Raw genomic sequence first — 19,891 nt, 5'->3', positions numbered from 1 at the left:
TAAAGAACCCACCCCTGGCTGTTCCTAATTACAGGGAAACGATGCTGACTGGGAGATCCCCAAATCAGTATTATGATGAGTTGCAGACTCTTCATTCTTAAATAGTCTCCTGCCGTATTCATTCTACCAAGATTAAAAGGTCTTCATAGCTCAGCAGTTCCTTCGACTGTATCATGATTCAATTATCCTTTCAAGGGTGATGATTTGAGACCTGTGGGCACTCTCCAGTCCTTTCGGCTTCCCAGGTGGATCGAGTGGTAAAGAGCCCATCTGCCAATGCAGGAGATGTAAGTGACTTAGGTTTGATCTTTGGGTTGGGAAGATCCCCTGGAAGAGGGCATGGCAACCCACTCCAGTATTCTTGCCTGCAGAATCCCATGGACACAGGAGCCTATCAGACTACAGTCCACAGAGTCAAAGAGTTGGACACAACTGAAGCAACTTAGCATGCACACACACACTGCAGTCTTGGTCTTACTTCCTCAAAAGCTGCAAGTGGAGAAATCCACAGCATGGGTTCTAGCTGTAGTCTCAGGTGGTCTCCATTCAATAAAACTGGAGGAATTTTTCTCTTGCCCTTGATTTGTTTCCATGTCTTCTTCATCACCAATGACCATTGCCTCACACTTTCCTTCTGAGAAGCCAATGCTCCTGAGGATGGGAGAATTTCGGAATCATTTCATTGTAGCTGTTAATTTTTTGATGATATAAATGCTATGGTTCTCTGACCAGTTATCACTAGTGCCGAAGGCTGGGAAGGCCATACAGGTTCAAAAAACATCACCATCATCATCTTCTACTGAGGAGTCTTGAAATTTATTAGACCTAGAAACTAAAGGACTAGGTGGACCACTAAATGAATTTCCTACATTAGTGAGACGCATCATTCATTAGATATTTAATGAATGAATATATGAATGGTCCTCACTGAGTCAGCCGCTTTGGGGAACTGATCTTTTCCCTCCCTAATTCATCAGTGGCCTCTGATTTTCTGGGATATTCCCTTGAATACTCCACACAGACAACCACAGATTTCAGATACTCGGCTGCTCTTATGTTGTTCTCCATCCCAGGACCCACACTCATCATCAAGACTGAGTTAAAAATAAACCCAAGAAATGGTAACAGCTTCTTGCCTTAGCCCTTCTAGAAAGGTATCACTGTTTAAAAGGGGATGTTTTAGAATTTGAGCAAAAATGCGTTGCTCTAGTGACTAGAAGAACATTCAGCCATCAAGTCTAGGAAGAGTTCATCTGAGTTAGGCCTTTTGGATCATCTCATACACCCTCTACTCACCATGCCCTTCCACACCTCTGAGCTTTTAGTTTTTCATCAACCCTGCCCACCTGGTGAAATATCACCTCAAAATTATCGTCTCTATCTTTCCTGGTTAGCAACTCTCACCTGTTTCCTTAGCAGAGCTCATACCTTTACAACTGTGTTATTAGTTATCATAATTATATATGCTGTCCTCTCCTCTCCCAGAGACATGAAGCCCAACAAGAGGGGGAGGAGTTGCTGAATTCAAAAATGGACTGGAAGAAGAAGGCAGTAGGAGAGAATCAGAGAGATGGCAGTGGGAGGACTCAGATGGCATTACCAGCTTTGAAGACGGATGGGGCCACAGGTCAAAAGCGCAGGTGGCCTCTAGCAGCTGAAAAGGTGAAGAAACAGATTCTTCCGTAAAACTTCCAGAAGAGAAATCAGCCTTGCCAACAGATTTTTCGCTCAGTGAGATCCATATCAGACTTCTGATCTAAAGAATTGTAATGTGTTGCTTGATTCTGGCAAATTCTATTTTTTCAGCAGTTACTGGCAACATCCCCATGAAAGCATGACGGCTTCTCAGTGAAGAATTATGGTCTAAGCCACTGCTAAGAGCTGTGATTTCAGGTGGTTGAGTCTCACCATCGCTCACCAATCTTTTCACTCACGGTGCTCCTCTTTTCCCAAATGCCCTATTGGATATCTTATTTAAGCCAAATTGTTTTCCAAATTTTTTGAGCACTACTTTTGGGATTTTTGCCATATCAAAGTAACACCAGAGCTAACAGTAACTTAATCCCTTTCTTCAAAGCAACTTAATTTTTAAATAGTACTTTTGCTTTATAGGTAATATGCATAAAATATTAGGTTTGATGTGCTAATTGTTTTCTCCAAGTACACATTTAAAAACAAAACTATTAAAATTTTTAAAAAACCTTTGCATTAAAATAAACTTGTATTTCCAGTTTTTTTTGGGGGGGGTTATTTTTTTATTTTATTTTTATTTTTTTATTTTATAACTGCCTTATGACCCAGCAATCCCACTGCTGGGCATACACACTGAGGAAACCAGAATTGAAAGAGAAATGTGTACCCCAATGTTCATCGCAGCACTGTTTATAATAGTCAGGACATGGAAGCAATCTAGATGTCTATCAGATGAATGGATAAGAAAGCAGTGGTACATATACACAGTGGAGTATTACTCAGCCATTAAAAAGAATACATTTGAATCAGTTCTAATGAGGTGGATGAAACTGGAGCCTATTATACAGAGTGAAGTAAGCCAGAAAGAAAAACACCAATACAGTATACTAACACATATATATGGAATTTAGAAAGATGGTAATGATAACCCTGTATGCGAGACAACAAAAGAGACATAGATATATAGAACAGTCTTTTGGACTCTGTGGGAGAGGGAGAGGGTGGGATGATTTGAGAGAATGGCATTGAAACATGTATAATATCATATATGAAACGAATCATCAGTCCAGGTTCGATGCATGATACTGGATGCTTGGGGCTGGTGCACTGGGACAACCCAGAGGGATGGGAGGGACAGGGAGGGAGGAGGGAGGGGGGTTCAGGATGGGGAACACGTGTATACCTGTGGCGGATTCCTGTTGATGTATGGCAAAACCAATACAATATTGTAAAGTAATTAACCTCCAATTAAAATTTAAAAAAAAAAAGACATAGAGACTTAAAAAATAAAAAAAATTAAATAAATAAAATAAAATAAAATAAACTTGTAACTACTAAAATTTTAAAAACAACTCTGCCTAGGTACCCAGGAAAATCTTTTCATGCACATCAGTAGGATAACTCCTCCACTTTGTGAAATACTTCCTAAGTTTTTTCTACCCTCCCAGGCCTTCTGCCCAGAGCTACCCCTTCATTCTCAGCAGGCTCCCTCACCTCCTACATACTTAAATAGAGAGTCCTTCAGACTTGAATTCCATCAAGCAATCTCCCTGTATCTTCCCACTCCACTCCATACACACCCGTGAAAGCTCACCTGCATGTGCTCTCATCCTTGCTCCCTCTGCCTTTGCTCTCAGAAGAGGAGCCTGACCTTTCCACTAAAGAAATGTCTGTTCACTCATGTTCTGAAGCCCATTCTAATACACTGCCTCAAGGATCTTACCATTAAAATAGTTTTCAAGGATTTACCTAAATTATACAAACTTAAACTCTTAAAATGAGCTGATTCCTTTACTTTTTAAAATCTAGCACATTTTAAATCCCAGAAATCCCATTCCTTATTTTCTGAGAATTATAGGAACATTATATTTAAATAGGCACCTATTTATCTCAAAAGCCAATAAGAACAGGACTTCTTTAACTTAGGAAATTTTTATCAACTAATAGCACCATCTGGATTTGGAAAAACGTTATACGTCCATAAAATGAGATGTAAAGACTTTTTTTGAATTACAGACATACAAACACAGAGTTTAATTCCAGTCATGAGTCAAGAGTAAACACAGAAGTACAAAAAATTTACTGGCTCAGATAGCAAAGAGCTGTTCTCCTTGGTGAAATACAATATTCTTAATTTTTTTGAGCCCAAATAAATGATTAACCAAACAAATAAGACTAACAAACTAGTTTCTCTGTTGTCTCTCATCCAACAGAGACCCGATCTCTACAAATCATTGATCCATTCACATCTTATAGTTAGACATAACACCAAATTCCCAATCATTGCTACCAAGAGAGGGCAATGATACCGCTGCAAGCAGAACACATACAAACCACAAAATTAATAGAGAACAATATTAAAAATAAAATAACAGAGAGCAAAGCAAAGTTACTGTCATTTTGAGAGCCAAAAAACAAAAGATGTGTCTAAGCTTTAAGCAACCCATGAGTTGCATTTCTCTGGGGAAAACTATACCTAGTTTTGTTAGGTGAATCCATTGAGCAGCTCAGTAGAAGATCTCCAAGATGTTAAAGTATATTTGAAAAAAAAAAGTTAAAATCATGCCTCTCATACAGATATAAAATGAACATGTGTTAAAGATTTTATTGAATGTATTAATCAATGAAGAAACAAGGTAGATATTGCAACAGCTCAAACGAGAAATCAAAAATCACAAATTTATATGGAGTAAAGGAATGCTGAAATGAATCTGCAAATGGAAGCAAAACAAGCTTCTTCCATGGTGGCAGACAGAAGTCAACTGAATCTCTACTAGTCAGGACAGATTTTGCATGTCTATAAACAAGAATTATTTTGTGTCACTATCAGCTATCTTAGAGAAGGAAATGGCAACCCACTTCTGTAGTCTTGCCTGGGAAATCCCATGGACAGAGAAGCCTGACAGCTACAGTCCATGAGGTTGCAAAGAGTCAGGCATGACTTAGGGACTAAACAACAACAATCAGTTTTCTACAATTAACAGTTTTAAGACAGTTTTCATAGATTCGGAATCATTTAACTCTAATCAGATAAGCCTAGGGGACTGTCTAGATTCTAGACGATGCAGTTATCCACCTGGGCACACATTTTTCCCACACAAGAGACACTTCTCCCATGAAAACAGAAGAAACAGGGATTGTATGAATATAAGTAAATTTGTACTTGCCATTCAGTGACTAATTTTTTAAAATGTCAGTGCTGCAGTCACCATCCTCAGTGATTTTGGAACCCAAGAAAATAAAATGTGTCACCGTTTTCACTTTTTCTCCATCTCTTTGCCATGAAGTGATGGGACCAGATGCCATGATCCTAGTTTTTTCAATGGTGAGTTCTGAGCCAGGCTTTTGGAAATTAAGGAAGCTCATCACTGATAAGTCTCTTGTGCAGGCTTTCACCTTTTCCCCCCTTCTCTCCTCCCCCTCTCCCCAGTAATACGAGAGGGAGAATATGAGGCTATCTGCTACTACAAAGTAAAGCAACTAGTTGCTGTGAAAGGGCTCCGTGCATAAAAATATCTCACACCAGCCTTGCCACAGTGACTTTCTCATTTCACTGAAAGTAGCCTTTAAAACACAGGGCTGCCCTGGTGGATCAGTGGTAAAGAATCCACTTGCCAATGCAGGAGACGCAGGGTTCCATCCCTGGTCTGGGATGTTCCCACATGCCTGCAGAGCAGTGAAGCTAGGGCCTGACAACAACTGAGCCTGTGCTCTAGAGGCAACGTGCCACAACTGCTGAAGCCTGCACCCCTGAGAGTCCACGCCCCACAACAACAGAACCCATAGCAATGAGAAGCCCAAGTACCGCAACCAGAGAGGACCCTCGCTCACCAAAACGAGAGAAAAGCCCACACAGCAACCAAGATCCAGCACAACTCTCCCCCAAAAAACACATATAAATCATCTGGGCATCATCTTGTGCATAACTTGTATGCAGAGGACATCACGCAAAATGCCAGGTTGGAAGAATCACAAGTTGGAATCAAGACTGCCAGGAGAAATATCAACAACCTCAGATATGCAGGTGATAACACTCTAATGGCAGAAAGTGAAGAGGAAGTAAAGAGCCTCTTGAGGAGGGTAAAAGAGAAGAGTGGAAAAAGCTGGCTTAAAACTCAACATTAAAAAATTAAGATCATGGCAAAGGGTCCCATCACTTCACAGCAAATAGAAGGGGAAAAAGTGGAAACAATAACAGATTTTATTTTCTTGGGCTCCCAAAGCCCAAGATGTTGACTGCAGCCAAGGAACTGAAAGATACTTGCTCCGTGGAAGGAAAGCTATGAAATACCTAGATTGTATACTAAAAAGCAGAGACATTACTTTGCTGACAAACATCAGCATATAGTCAAAGCTGTGGTTTTTCCACTGCTCATGTACGGATGTGAAAGTTGGACTATAAAGAAGGCCGAGGGCCAAAGAATTGATGCTTTCGAACTGCAGTGCTAGAAAATGCTCTCAAGAGTTCCTTGGACAGCAAGATCAAACCAGTAAATCCTAAAGGAAATCAATCCTGAATATAATATTCATTGGAAGGACTGCTGCTGAAGCTGAAGCTCCAATACTTTCGCCACCTGATTTGAACAGCCGATTCACTGGAAAAGACCTTGATGCTGGGAAAGACTGAAAGCAGGAAGAGAAGGGGGTGGCAGAAGATGAGATGGTTGGATGGCATTACCGACTCAATGGAGATGAGTTTCAGCAAACTCCGGGAGACAGTGAAGGGGAAGGAAGCCTGGCATATTGCAGTCCATGGGGTCACAAAGAGACACAACTTAGTAACTGAACAACATCATCATCCTTTGACTAGTACAGTCAAATCCTCACAGCCCAATATTCTGGAAATCTATCACTAGGCAAGTTTGGGAAACACTGCTCTACCACATTTTAGTTTACGGGGTTAGCCAGAAAAGCCCTGAAGAAATAAAACCCAGTCCTGGTGAGTTTTGAAAGATCCTTGGAGATCTCTCTAGGTGGGGCATTTGGAGGTGTTCTGAGGAGTCTATGGATAAGTGAGGGAAGGGGGAATAGCCATAAAAGAGAGAGAATAGCAAAGGAAGGGGGCTGGAGAAGAGCACCAATGAGATTCGTTAGTAGAGAGAGACAGAGAAATGGAGAACAATTAAATCAGAAACTTCAAGGGAGGGCTCTGGCACTGATATTTTTTAAAGCCCCCATGATGACTACAAACTGTAGCCCAGGTTTATAATCTCTGTTCCTTAGCTCAAGCTCACCAATTTCACACCAGGTAAAGCTGGTCACTGATACTGAGGTTGTGATTCATTTATTCCCTGCTCAAGAGGATGTGAGGATTTTAGTTGAGCTGCTCCTTTTTAATTAGAGCAAAATTCCTAAAGAGGAAATGATTAGAGGTTTTGTCCATTTCAATTGTGTCATATCACTGAATGTTCCCTTCCTGTGAGTAAAAAGAAAAAGAATAAGGTAGATTTTCCACTTATCAGTGTGTGTTATCCAGTTGTTGCAGTAAGATGAGAAGAACTCAGAAATATGGCTGTAAAATAAGTCTTGAAGTTTTTCTTCTTTTCTAAGCTATTGCAAAGAGTAAAGTGAAGTCAAAGTGTTGGTCACTCAGTCACGTCTGACTCTTTGCAACCCCACGGAATGTAGCCCGCTAGGCTCCTCTGTCCATGGGATTCTCCAGGCAAGAACACTGGAGTGGGTAGGCATTCCCTTCTCCAGGGATCTTCCCCACCCAGGGAACGAACCTGGTCTCCTGCATTGTAGGCAAGTATGACCTAGTAATACTACAAGCAGTCCAGTGGAAAAAGAAATGAATTTGGTCTCAGAAGATAGGTAGGACCAGTGCCAGTACTGCCCATGGAAATCATTAAACACTTAACTCACACTTAGCTTCCTTCTCCGAAAATAAGATTTTTCATCTCTTTGGATCTATAATGCCACTGATTGTAAGATGCACCAGTTTTACATATCACAAAGAAAACACAGATGACTGTTTTATTCCATCTGTAATGTAAATAGTTAGAATTATGACAGCATCTATTGGTAACACAGTCTAATGTTACAGAATATAAAAATAAAAACTTTGTTTTCTTGTCAATAAGATAAGCTGAGAAAAAAAACCTCTAAATAAATCTTTCCTAAAGTCAATTTGCTGCAAATGCCCACTGAAACTCCCTTCTTCTCATGCTGATGTTTAGTCGCTAAGTTGGGTCCAACTCTTTTGTGACCCCATGGACTGTAGCCCGCCAAGCTCCTCTGTCCAGGCAAGAACACTGGAGTGGGTGCCAAGATACAAAAGATTATCTAATTAAAAAGCAACCTACCTCAAAAGTTTCCTATATAACTTCCAAAAGATGTGTTAAAGAACACTATCTGTGCCCACCCCCCAAAGAAAGTGATTAGAGACTTACACATATTTAACTGGTGATAAGAGCAAGAATTGTTTTAGTCAAAATCTAATCATGGGATCTTGAATTTATTTTAGTTTGGCAGAAGCCAATAGTGCTTGTTTCAATGTTGCAAATGTGTAGCCTGAACACATGAGGGTGATTACAAAGGCAGAAGGTGAACTGGGTAAGCAGGCTCAGTGAGGTATTCCATGTAGATGGAGGAGGGACAGGATGAGGGAAAGAAGATACAGGTAGAGAAGACTAGGGGAACACAAGAGTTTGGCGGGGGGGGGGGGGGGGGCGGGGGGGGGCGGGGGGGCGGGGGGGGGGCGGGGGGGGGCGGGGGGGCGGGGGGGGGGCGGGGGGGGGGCGGGGGGGGGCGGGGGGGGACGACAACTGTGTAATAGAAAGGAGAGAAGAGAGGAAGGAAATCTAAGAGGCTAACTGAACGCCTCTAACAATGTTATCCTGGATGAGGCCTTTAACAAATGTATAACCTGACAGAAAAAACATTCAGAAAATATCCAGAAAAGAAACAGCCTGCATGCAAATAGTAACGAGGGTGGGTGGCAAGAAACTGTAGCTGAAGGAGAGAAGACTGTGAGGGAGGTGGGGCCTACAGACCCACTGAATGGCTCCAGAAGAGCCTCTCGGTAGCGAGGAGGCAGAAACAGGACTGCAATCTAGCTTAAGAAATAAAGGCAATTTGTTAGCTCATGTAACCAAACTATGGAAAGGACTGAATGATCCGGAGGCTCAAAAGACAATGATACTCTTCCTTCATTTCTCATCCTGGTCTTTTTCTCTCAATTTCTTCCTTGGGGTACCAAGAGCCTTAGGTTGACATTCTTTATAGCGCACGAGCCAAAAGTTAAAAACAAACCGAGAACCAGCCAGCCAGCCAGACCCTCTACCTGGGAAACGTTCATCACTGTATTCTAAAACCATTAAGTGAAAGGTGTATGGGAAACTTGATAATTGAGGGTTCGGGCTGGTGACCTCACCTGAACTCACTGATTCAGCCAGACATTACCTGCCTTTTGTTGAGATGCGATAGGAAAGGATACGTGCTACCAGTGCGCCTCTAAAGCTTAGTAAATTATACCAGGATCTAATTGCAGCTTTATATCTAATTATAAACTTTCAAAACACATGGAGAAACAAGTTAAACGACATCATCAGTGATAAACGAGCCAAATGAAAGAAATGTTACGTTTCATGGTGTAAATATCCGGTTCGCCCAACAAATCAGTATCATGAAGAGAAATGGCGGTGGGGGAGGAGGGAGTGGAGATGGGCTGTTACAAGAGTTGCCTCATTGGAAAAGACTCTGATGCTGGGAGGGATTGGGGGCAGGAGGAGAAGGGGACGACTGAGGATGAGATGGCTGGATGGCATCACTGACGGACGTGAGTCTGAGTGACCTCCGGGAGTTGGTGATGGACAGGGAGGCCTGGCATGCTTCCATTCTTGGGGTCGCAAAGAGTCGGACACGACTGAGCGACTGAACTGAACTGAACTGAAGAAGCATAGCAACCAAACACAACGTGGGAGGACAGAACCTTCTTTGGAAGGAATCTTTTAAACAACCAAGGAAATTGGAACGTAGAGTGAATATTAGGTGATACTAAGGAATTACCCGAACTTTTCGAGGTGTGATAATGGGTGATTACTTTTCTTTCTTTCCCCCAAGAACTCATCAAAGAAAGTTTAACTGGGAAACTACGAGCTCTAAAGGGAGGCGGGGGCGGCCCACTCCGAAGAGCGTCCGCCTCACGGAGCGCGCGTGTCCCGCTAGCCCGCGGGCTCCTACAGCGCGCAGCTCTGAGGGCCGTTGTCGCGCTCGCCGCTCCCAGCATGCTCCACGGGCCGAGCACTCCCCCAGGAGGACCCGGGGCCCTGGGTCCCTCGAAGAGACCCCTTACCCAAGATGCTCCGGGCGCTCATTTGCATGTCCCACCTAAAGGTGAAATAGACTGCGATCTAGTTGTCAGAGCACCAAACGTGCGAGCTTTTTGAGTGGTTGCACGAAATCAAATTTCCCTAAACGTTTCGCTTTCGCTGGGAAGACGCTAGTTTGGTCGCCATAACTGTAAAGGATGAAAGATATTTGTGCCTTATATATGCTGTGGGGGCAAGTTTGCAACGTGCTCGCTTCGGCAGCACATATACTAAAATTGGAACGATACAGAGAAGATTAGCATGGCCCCTGCGCAAGGATGACACGCAAATTCGTGAAGCGTTCCATATTTTGCTCTTTTTCCCACGGTCCAGATACTGTCTCAAGCTCAAAGGAAACGCCTTGGGTCAAGCACAACGTCGGGCACGCAATGCTGAATTTGTGATTTTTTCACTATAAAATATGTTATAAAAAATATTCGTTCAAGGCAATCTATGAAGTGAGAATGAAGCTGAGTTACATCTGTAAATTTTTGTGCAAATATGGATTTGAGTAAACTCCGGGAGCTGGTGATCACAGGGAGGTCTGCCGTGCTGCAGCCCATGGAGTCACAGAGTCGGACACGACTGAGCGACTAACTGATGTCGTTTCTATGTTATCTTGGAGATGAGAAATCTTGCATTTCTTTAACAGAATTGAAAGTTCTGAAATCGCCTTTTGATCTGTCTCCCTAGACAACACAAAGCAGAGGGGCAGGTGGGTCTGGCTCTTGGTTCACTAAAGGCTGCCTGACACATGAAATGCTCAATGAACCCTTACCAAATCATTTCTAAATTATTAAATAAATGAATTATTGCTAAGTTAATGAATCCTTGCTATAGGAAGTAAGCAACAGTAGTACACATTTCTCGGGCCTACTTTGTGACTTCGGTCGTTTTTGACTGGAATTCGTACTCTTTTCTCAGATTGTGAGCTACACAAAAGCAGGGACTGTTACCAAAGAGTGAATTCAATGTTAGCCGGTAGATCCTAGAGCTTCCGGATCCATTGAAAACTGGCTAGAAGCAGCAAGCCCGTTACTAAGTCTTTCTGAGACGGGTTTTCTATGCCTGTTTTTATCTGACTTCTAAGGGGCACTCAAAATGTCGCTTTACCTAAACCGGGTGGATTCTGTGATGGGAAATATAAAAATTCAGCGCCCAAAACCCAAAGTGTATTTTTACCAGTAAAAACAAGCATTCGACTGCAGACACTAAGATTAGCTAGGTAACTTAATAGAAGTGAGACAGGTTGGCCGGGGGGATGCCAGGCAGTCATCGAGCTGAAATCGACGCTGGGAGGGCAGAGGACCCGGTGGGAAAGAATTCCAGGTGTCCTCACGCTTTGGGGATGCACGTCGGAAAGCGCAAACCGGGGGTCTGCCTCCAAAACTACCTGTCAATACTTCACAGTTTTTTGTGTTAATCTGGTAAATAGTGTCTGGAGGTGGGAAATACGCGCAAAATATGGAACGCTTCACGAATTTGCGTGTCATCCTTGCGCAGGGGCCATGCTAATCTTCTCTGTATCGTTCCAATTTTAGTATATGTGCTGCCGAAGCGAGCACGCTTCAGCTTTCGTCCACCGCTTATATAAAATCCAAAAGGCCTTATCTCTTTACAGTTACGGTGACCGAACCGTGCATCTTTTCGATGACTCTGAAACTTTTAGGGAAATTTGATCTCACGGATCCACGCACAGGGCTCGCATGTTTGGTATTCTGACTGCTAGATCGCGAAACTTGTCGAGTTCGCCTCTTGCTGGGACATGCAAATCAGTGCCCGTAGCATCTTGGGTAAGGGCCCTGTCACCGACTCCAAGTCGGACGACGGATCCTTTGGGGCGCTGAGCCCCGCGGAGCATGCCGGGAGCGGCAAGCGAGACTCTCTTGAGGAGCTTGCTAGCAAGCTGGACACGCGCGGTCCATGATGCGGCCGCGATGCGGAGTGGGCTGCCCAGCTGCGAAGACTGAGGCAGCCGTACGGGCCTGCCTGGAACAAGTAGCATCTCCCTCAAGTCTAAGAATTTGCGAATCGGTTGCTTTGCTGGGCCAGTAGGATGCTGGGTCCCTAGGATTTTGGATCGAGCTCGGGTTCTCCCAGCAAAATGTGGAACTTGTCACCAATATTTCACCCGTGACATAGTAGCCTTGTGCCAGTTCCAGAGGCTTTGTTGATATAAGCCTAGCGTCCAGCCCTCCGGGAGATTCCTCCCAACAACTAAACCAACTTAGATAATGACGGTCAGAACCACACTCAAAGATGCCCCGGGCTCCTCTAGCGTTAGCACCGGTGGATCCGGCTTGAATCCATTCTGCGCAGGAGTCAGTAAGATGGGAGGGGCAGCCTGGACGGATGGCCACGCCCCTCACAGGTGTCTTTCCCCGAGGCCACTTTGTAGCCTGGCCTCCAACCTGCTGGAACACTGAAGGACACGCTGAAACACAGCTGTTTGGCCTGAAAGATCGATTAGAAGAATTAAAGTATTAGAGCTGAACTGGAGAATCATTCTTGAGCTTCCGCGTACTTCTCACACGCTAAACCTAACCCTATTATGATACAAACGTGCCGGACAGATCTACCTGCAAGACATACTAGAATGCTAGTGTTAAACATCCTGATTTTAACTACTGCTCAAGTAGCAGCCTGACACGTTGTGAACTGAGGTCCAAAGCTGAAAGCCTCCATATGTTGAATTAAAGTGAAGGGCATAAGCTTGCCTGCGTTGTGTTAAAATGGCACCCTTAACAAGGCATATGGCATATTAGAGAATAAGTGGGATTTTGCTTCTTTTGGTCGTTCTACCCTTTCCACAACACAGTATTTTGAAGTAAAAATCTGTGGAAGATCAGTAATTTTGAGGAGTTTTAAAATTGATATCCAATTTTATGATGTACGAAAAGAAAATAGGGTGAACCCATCTAAGAATTTCTGGTATTGATGAGACAAAAACAGAGAAAGGAGCAGAAAGCCTACATGGATTATTGCTGAACCTATCTTTCTCTATGTTTATAGTTATAATTCTCTTCGTTCACAGACTTTGAGAAGCAATAAAATATATTGTTCTTACCTCTCCCCAGATCAGGCAAAAATACCAGTCTGTTGAATTAAATCGTCCAATTAGAAATAAAATATGCTTTGATGCATTTTTTCGAATGGCCTGTCTTTTCAATAAGCATTTCTGACTTCAGAGCTATTGAGAAATAGTAAATTGATGTTCAGTTTTATGATTTGAAGAAATATATCAAAGCCCCTCATGTTCTTACTCCATTTAGAAACCGTACAGCCAGGTTTTTAAAGGATACATGTTAAGAGGAATCTGTGGTTCAGCTGGTAAAGAATCTGCCTGCAACCCGGGAGACTTGGGTTCGATCCCTGGGCTGGGAAAATCCCCTCAAGAAAGGAAAGGCTACCTACTCCAGTATTCTGGCCTGGAGAATTCCATGGACTGTCCGTCGGATCACAAAGAGTGGGACTCGACTGAGTGACTTTCACTTTCACTTCATAGTTGGAATATGGAGTTGGTCAGAGTTCTAATGACATGAACTTGATGTCTCTACAAGTTGTAAACTTCAGTCAGGTTACACTTCTAGGTGACCACGTTTAAGCCCTTCATATTCTGAAAAGAGAAAAAGTTTTACTACAGACAGAAAAAAAATGTGAAATTTGACTAAAGATCAAATTTTTATAATGGCTTTAAATTATCAGATATGCATAGAAATAGCAAAAATGTGTGATTTTCAAGTCATGACAAGGAGTAGAACAGAATTTCTCACAGGTAATTTACACATGACCCCCTTTAAAGAAATAAATTCTCTCTAGGCTCCCTATATTGCTGTAATTACTTTTATTACATTGTTATTTAAATATGTGTAAACATAAAACTGGGTATAAACTCATTCTTGCAGCTGTTCAGTTCAGTCGCTCAGTCGTGTCCGACTCTTTGCGACCCCATGAATTGCTGCACGCCAGGCCTCCCTGTCCATCACCAACTCCCGGAGTTCACTCAGACTCACGTCCATCGAGTCGGTGATGCCATCCAGCCATCTCATCCTCTGTCGTCCCCTTTTCATCCTGCCCCCAATCCCTCCCAGCATCAAAGTCTTTCCAATGAGTCAACTCTTCGCATGAGGTGGCCAGAGTACTGGAGCTTCAGCTTTAGCATCATTCCTTCCAAAGAACACCCAGGGCTGATCTCCTTCAGAATGGACTGGTTGGATCTCCTTGCAGTCCAAGGGACTCTCAAAGAGTCTTCTCCAACACCACAGTTCAAAAGCATCAATTCTTCGGCACTCAGCTTTCTTCACAGTCCAACTCTCGCATCCATACATGACCACTGGAAAAACCATAGCCTTGAGTAGACGGACCTTAGTTGGCAAAGTAATGTCTCTGCTTTTGAATATGCTGTCTAGGTTGGTCATAACTTTCCTTCCAAGGAGCAAGTGTCTTTTAATTTCATGGCTGCAGTCACCATCTGCAGTGATTTTGGAGCCCGCCAAAATAAAGTCTGACACTGTTTCCACTGTTTCCCCATCTATTTCCCATGAAGTGATGAGACCAGATGCCATGATCTTAGTTTTCTGAACATTGAGCTTTGAGCCAACTTTTTCACTCTCCTCTTTGACTTTCATCAAGAGGCTTTTTAGTTCCTCTTCACTTTCTGCCATAAGGGTGGTATCATCTGCATATCTGAGGTTACTGATATTTCTCCCGGCAATCTCATAGCTGTTACATAGTCTAAAACCAAAGCAAATTTACAAATTAAATACACAACTACAAATCAATATAATTCAAATGAACAACATTAATTTATTGCAGTAGATAATGTGTATGGCTGAAACTCAGTAAACACTCATGGGTTTGATAGTGGAAAGATGTAGCCTCAGATTTAGTTCTGTACTAAACTTGCTTCTGTGTTTTGACTCATGCAGAGAATGCAATTCACAAAAGTATGTTCTGAAAAAAGTGAGCCTTGGTTTACTACCAAATTATAGATACTGGAACATATTTTAAAAATATTTTGGCATTTTTTAAATCAGGCCATAGCACACAATAGATGGGCACTGAGACTCTATGAAATAGGGTAGTTTCAGAATATCAGGCCTCCTAGTTAACACTGCAGTAAGCAATCTTTACTGATGACTCCATAAAGCTGTAGTATTTATTTCAACATGGAGTTGTTGTAACAGCATAATTGAAATTAGCACTAAATATATATCTAATCAAATTTTGCTGAAATTTAGAACAAGATAAGATTATATGGAGTGAGTTTTAAACTCTCAAATATTTTTTTAACATTTTTTTTCCAGTTTCAGCCCTGAGATTATAGTCAGACAATTGAAAGCTAAGAAGTAACTAGTTTTCTCATAGTGTTTTGTTTACTTCTTATTGGGACTCCATTTGGACAATATTTCAACAATTGTTGGCAAGAGAGGAAAGGATTAACAGAGAGGCTGTATAATCAAAATTACCCTCTCACCCCCAAAACAAGGCAGACAGGTTCTACAGAGAAACAAGTCTGACACAGGCATCATAAGCCTCATGGATTTTCAAACAGGTTCCATACCATGTTGGCCATGAATAAGGCTTGAGAATGCAGCATTTCACAGAGGCAATTACAAACTGCCTCATTCACATCATTTCAAAATTGATCATAAATCAGACTTTATTATGATTGCTTCCACTCTGTTTTCAGTTTAGAATATTCAAATTACCATTTAATCTTTATTTGTGTAGACTGTCCTGAAAGCATTTGGATTTCTCTTGGTGCAAATACATCACTTATATTATTCAGTTTATCTCTGTTCATTTCTCATTAGCCCCTACAAAATAGTATAGTACTCGGTGGCATATCATTTTCTTGATGAGAAACCAAAGTACTGATTTCTTTTAAAAAGTAAGAAACTAAAGACAAGCATTGAAAATGTTATTCATATGTATATTATTACTAGGGAAATAGAAATTTTGCCTTCACAGATATGAATACAGTGGCAGACACTGGCCATTGCTACCATTTATTATAGACAGTAGGACATGCCAACCAAATAGCACTGACACACTGATGTTTCCTTAGTTCAGAAAGTTGAAATTTCAAAGGTAAATGAAAATTTATATTGAAATTTCATGGCAATGCTTAGTTGTAAACTAAAGATAACTTATTCAGAAGTTTCAGACTCTGCTTATTCTAATATTTTAGGATAATCATCCAAATATAAATAATCTCTCTTCAAAATCCAGTAGAAAACTCTGACCCCTGAGAACCTGTTTTAAGACTCTAAAAGATTCTATATCCCAGTTTGGGAAACACTTTATAGGTTGATATAGAAAAATCTACTTTCTAGAGTTTGTACATCTTTATATGTGTTCTTTTCTTGAGAGGACAACCCGAGAATTAGAAATAGAAAAGGAGAGAGTAATAGTTATTAAGCACCAACTACTTGGTAGATGTATAAGATTGCATTTAATATTTGCAATTATTATCCCATTCTACAGCTGAGGAAACTGATGCTAACAGGAATTATGCGCCTTGTATAAATTCATATGAGTAACAATACTGGGTTAGGGGAAAGCCAGCATTCAAACTCAGGATCCTCAGAATCTAAATCAATGCTGCTTCTTATTCTATAATTTTATCTAACATTAGAGAAACTCTAATACAGGTTTAACCAGGAAAATCTTTAAGAACTATTTTTATATTCTTGGGCAATCAATACATAGAATATCAGTTCAGTTCAGTCATTCAGTCGTGTCCAGCTCTTTGAGACCCCATAGACTTGGGGTACTTGGATACTTCACAAAAAGATATTCAAACAGCTAATAAGCAAATAATAAGATATAACACCATTAATCACTAGAGAATTGTTAGTTAATATACAATGAATAGTATTCCACACCTATTAGAATGGCTAAAATATAAAAGATTGACAGTACCAAATATTGGCAATTATGTGGATCAACTAAGAACTCTCATACATTGTTGGTGGGAGTATAAAATGATACAACTTTCAAAGTACAGCTTGCCAGTTTTTTATAATGATAAACATACATTTACACATACACTTACACAAGCTTTCACATATTTGCCCAGAGAAATTAAGACATATGTACACAAAGATTCATATAGGAAGGTTTGCAACTGCTTTACTCATAATAGTTCCACAGTGGAAACAATCCAAATGGTTTCCATCAACAGGAAACTGGGTAAGTTGTAGTATACAGTGGAATCAGTTCAGTTCAGTTCAGTCCCTCAGTTGTGTCCGACTCTTTGCGACCCCATGAGTCGCAGCACGCCAGGCCTCCCTGTCCATCACCAACTCCCGGAGTTCACTCAGACTCACGTCCATCGAGTCAGTGATGCCATCCAGCCATCTCATCCTCTGTCATCCCCTTCTCCTCCTGCCCCCAATCCCTCCCAGTGTCAGAGTCTTTTCAAATGAATCAGCTCTTCGCTGTTGCTAAAATCCAATGCTGATGGGTTTTTAACCACCATTGTTTTTAACCAGTGTTCCTGGAACTTTATTCTCTGTCCATACTCTTTTACTAAACATATATTGATCCCATGTAGTAAAAAGGCATTTACTAAGGCTATGGTTTTTCCAGTAGTCATTTATGGATGTGAGAGTTGGACTGTGAAGAAAGCTGAGCACTGAAGAATTGATGCGTTTGAACTGTGGTGTTGGAGAAGACTCTTGAGAGTCCCTTGGACTGCAAGGAGATCCAACCAGTCGATTGTAAAGATCAGTCTTGGGTGTTCTTTGTAAGGAATGATGCTAAAGCTGAAACTCCAGTACTCTGGCCACCTCATGAGAAGAGTTGACTTATTGGAAAAGACTCTGATGCTGGGAAGGATTGGGGGCAGGAGGAAAAAGGGACGACAGAGGATGAGATGGCTGGATGGCATCACCGACTCGATGGACATGAGTTTGAGTGAATTCTGGGAGTTGGTGATGGACAGGGAGGCCTGGCGTGCTGCAATTCATGGGGTCGCAAAGAGTCAGACACGACTGAGCAACTGAACTGAACTAAAAGCTGGTAGATATAGCCTTTGTGGAGGTTTCATCAGGTTGAGTTGAGAAATAGATACATATACTTCTAAAGTAGTGCACTGAATATGTTTCAACACACAGTGTGTGTGCTTAGTCACTCAGTCATGTCCAGCTCTTTGAGACTCCATGGACAGAGGAGCCCCCTAGGGCTCCCCAGTGATGAATTGTCTGTCCATTCTGGGTTAATCTAGCATTTCATCTCAGCTACACAATTCATATGGAAGAAAAATCTTTGCTGATTGTCAACATAGTCTGCACATGATGAAATCCCCCCAGGCTCCTCTGTCCATGGGGATTCTCCAGGCAAGAATACCGGAGTATGTTGCCATGCCCTCCTCCAAGGTATCTTCCCAACCCAGGGATCGAACCCAGGTCTCCCACATTGCAGGCAGATTCTTTACCATCTAAGACACTAGGGAAGCCCTCAACACACAGTAATTTCTTTATTTAATAAGTAGTTATCTGACTTCCCTGGTGGTCCAGTGGATAAGAATCTGCCTGCCAATGCAGGGGACACAGGTTCAATCCCTGGTCCAGGAAGATTCCACATGCCTTGGGCAACTAAACCCTTAAGCCACAACTACTAAGCCTATGCACCTAGAGCCAGTGTTCAGCAACAAGAGAAGCAACAACTATGAGAAGTCTACACACCAAAATGAAGTGTAGCCCCCGATCACCACAATGAGAAGTCTACACACCACAATGAGAAGTTTACACATCACAATAAGAAGTCTACACGCCACAATGAAGTGTAGCCCCCGATCACTACAACTAGGGAAAGCCCACAAACAGCAACGCATACCCAGCAGACACATAAGTTAAAAAAACAAAGTAGTTATCAAATATCTATTACATAGCAGGTACCAGAGGTAGAGTAGTGACCATGGAGTTTTAGCTGAGTGTGAGAGAGAGATTTTTAAAGTATTCAAATAAATAAATGAGATAATTTCAGATGGTGATAAATGCAATGAATAAAATGAAATCTTTGACCACATTTTACTTATTTATGAAGCAGGATGTGTGAATCACATATTTGCACATCAAATTATATTTAGCTCCCTTATATTTCAAAGATCAATTCTCATATACTTTCATTCTCACTCTATGAAGAAAACACACTTTCAAAACATAAAAACATGAAGACCTGTTTCACTGGTACACATTTATGTACATTTTCTCACACACTCTTTTTAAAAGGACAGATTGACAATTCATCAGATCATCACACATAAACTAAGAGCACATGGACTGTGACAGATCCACTATCATCCTTCAGTTTCCCTGGAAACTCACACTTTCTTCTCAAGGCTTGAATATTCAAGAAGGTATACTACTGGCTGGGATTTTAAAACCTTTTGGCTTCAAATGACCCAAGAAAATCATACTATTAATACATACCAAGCTTTCATTCGTATAACATGTAAGGTATAATAAAAGTTTGACTCTAAAGTCATAGCACCTAGTTCATTGAAATTATTCTAGAGTCATGCAGTTGAGCCACAGGATTTCACCAGTCTAAGAATCTGTTCCCAAATAATAGTATTGTTGCCTTTGATATCTTAAAGTTTATTTTGATTCTCATCAGTGGAGGAACAGAAAAAAGATTTGAGCCACTGGTGCCTTTAGCTTTGTTTGCAGCTGATGAAAAGCTAAAACTGTAGTGGTCTTCACTATGGCCAATCAACCCTTGTCATATAACCAGCTTTCCCAAAGTCAAGCAGGCCTGTGCAAGCCAAAACGTGGGTGAAATAATTTCCTGTCATTTCTGTGATGCTTTATATCACTTTGAGAAGTGGTGTTTGTTTTTTTTTTTTTTTTTTCATTAGCAAACTCTATTAGCACTTC

General features: G+C 41.6%; 2 non-coding genes across 2 annotated transcripts; one reads left to right on the top strand and one right to left on the bottom strand.

The window, feature by feature from the left end:
• The first annotated feature begins 10,210 nt into the window (after positions 1-10,210).
• Positions 10,211-10,317, top strand: LOC138095642 (U6 spliceosomal RNA). Its single transcript, XR_011146387.1, has one exon. It is a non-coding gene; the product is annotated as a U6 spliceosomal RNA (small nuclear RNA).
• Positions 10,318-11,462: 1,145 nt separating this feature from the next.
• On the bottom strand, positions 11,463-11,569 carry LOC138095641 (U6 spliceosomal RNA). Its single transcript, XR_011146386.1, has one exon. It is a non-coding gene; the product is annotated as a U6 spliceosomal RNA (small nuclear RNA).
• Between the last annotated feature and the right edge of the window lie 8,322 nt (positions 11,570-19,891).

This window comes from Capricornis sumatraensis, chromosome 19, assembly GCF_032405125.1.
Source record: "Capricornis sumatraensis isolate serow.1 chromosome 19, serow.2, whole genome shotgun sequence".
In the NCBI taxonomy this organism is placed as follows: domain Eukaryota; kingdom Metazoa; phylum Chordata; class Mammalia; order Artiodactyla; family Bovidae; genus Capricornis; species Capricornis sumatraensis.
This window is presented reverse-complemented; position numbering and strand designations above follow the sequence as displayed.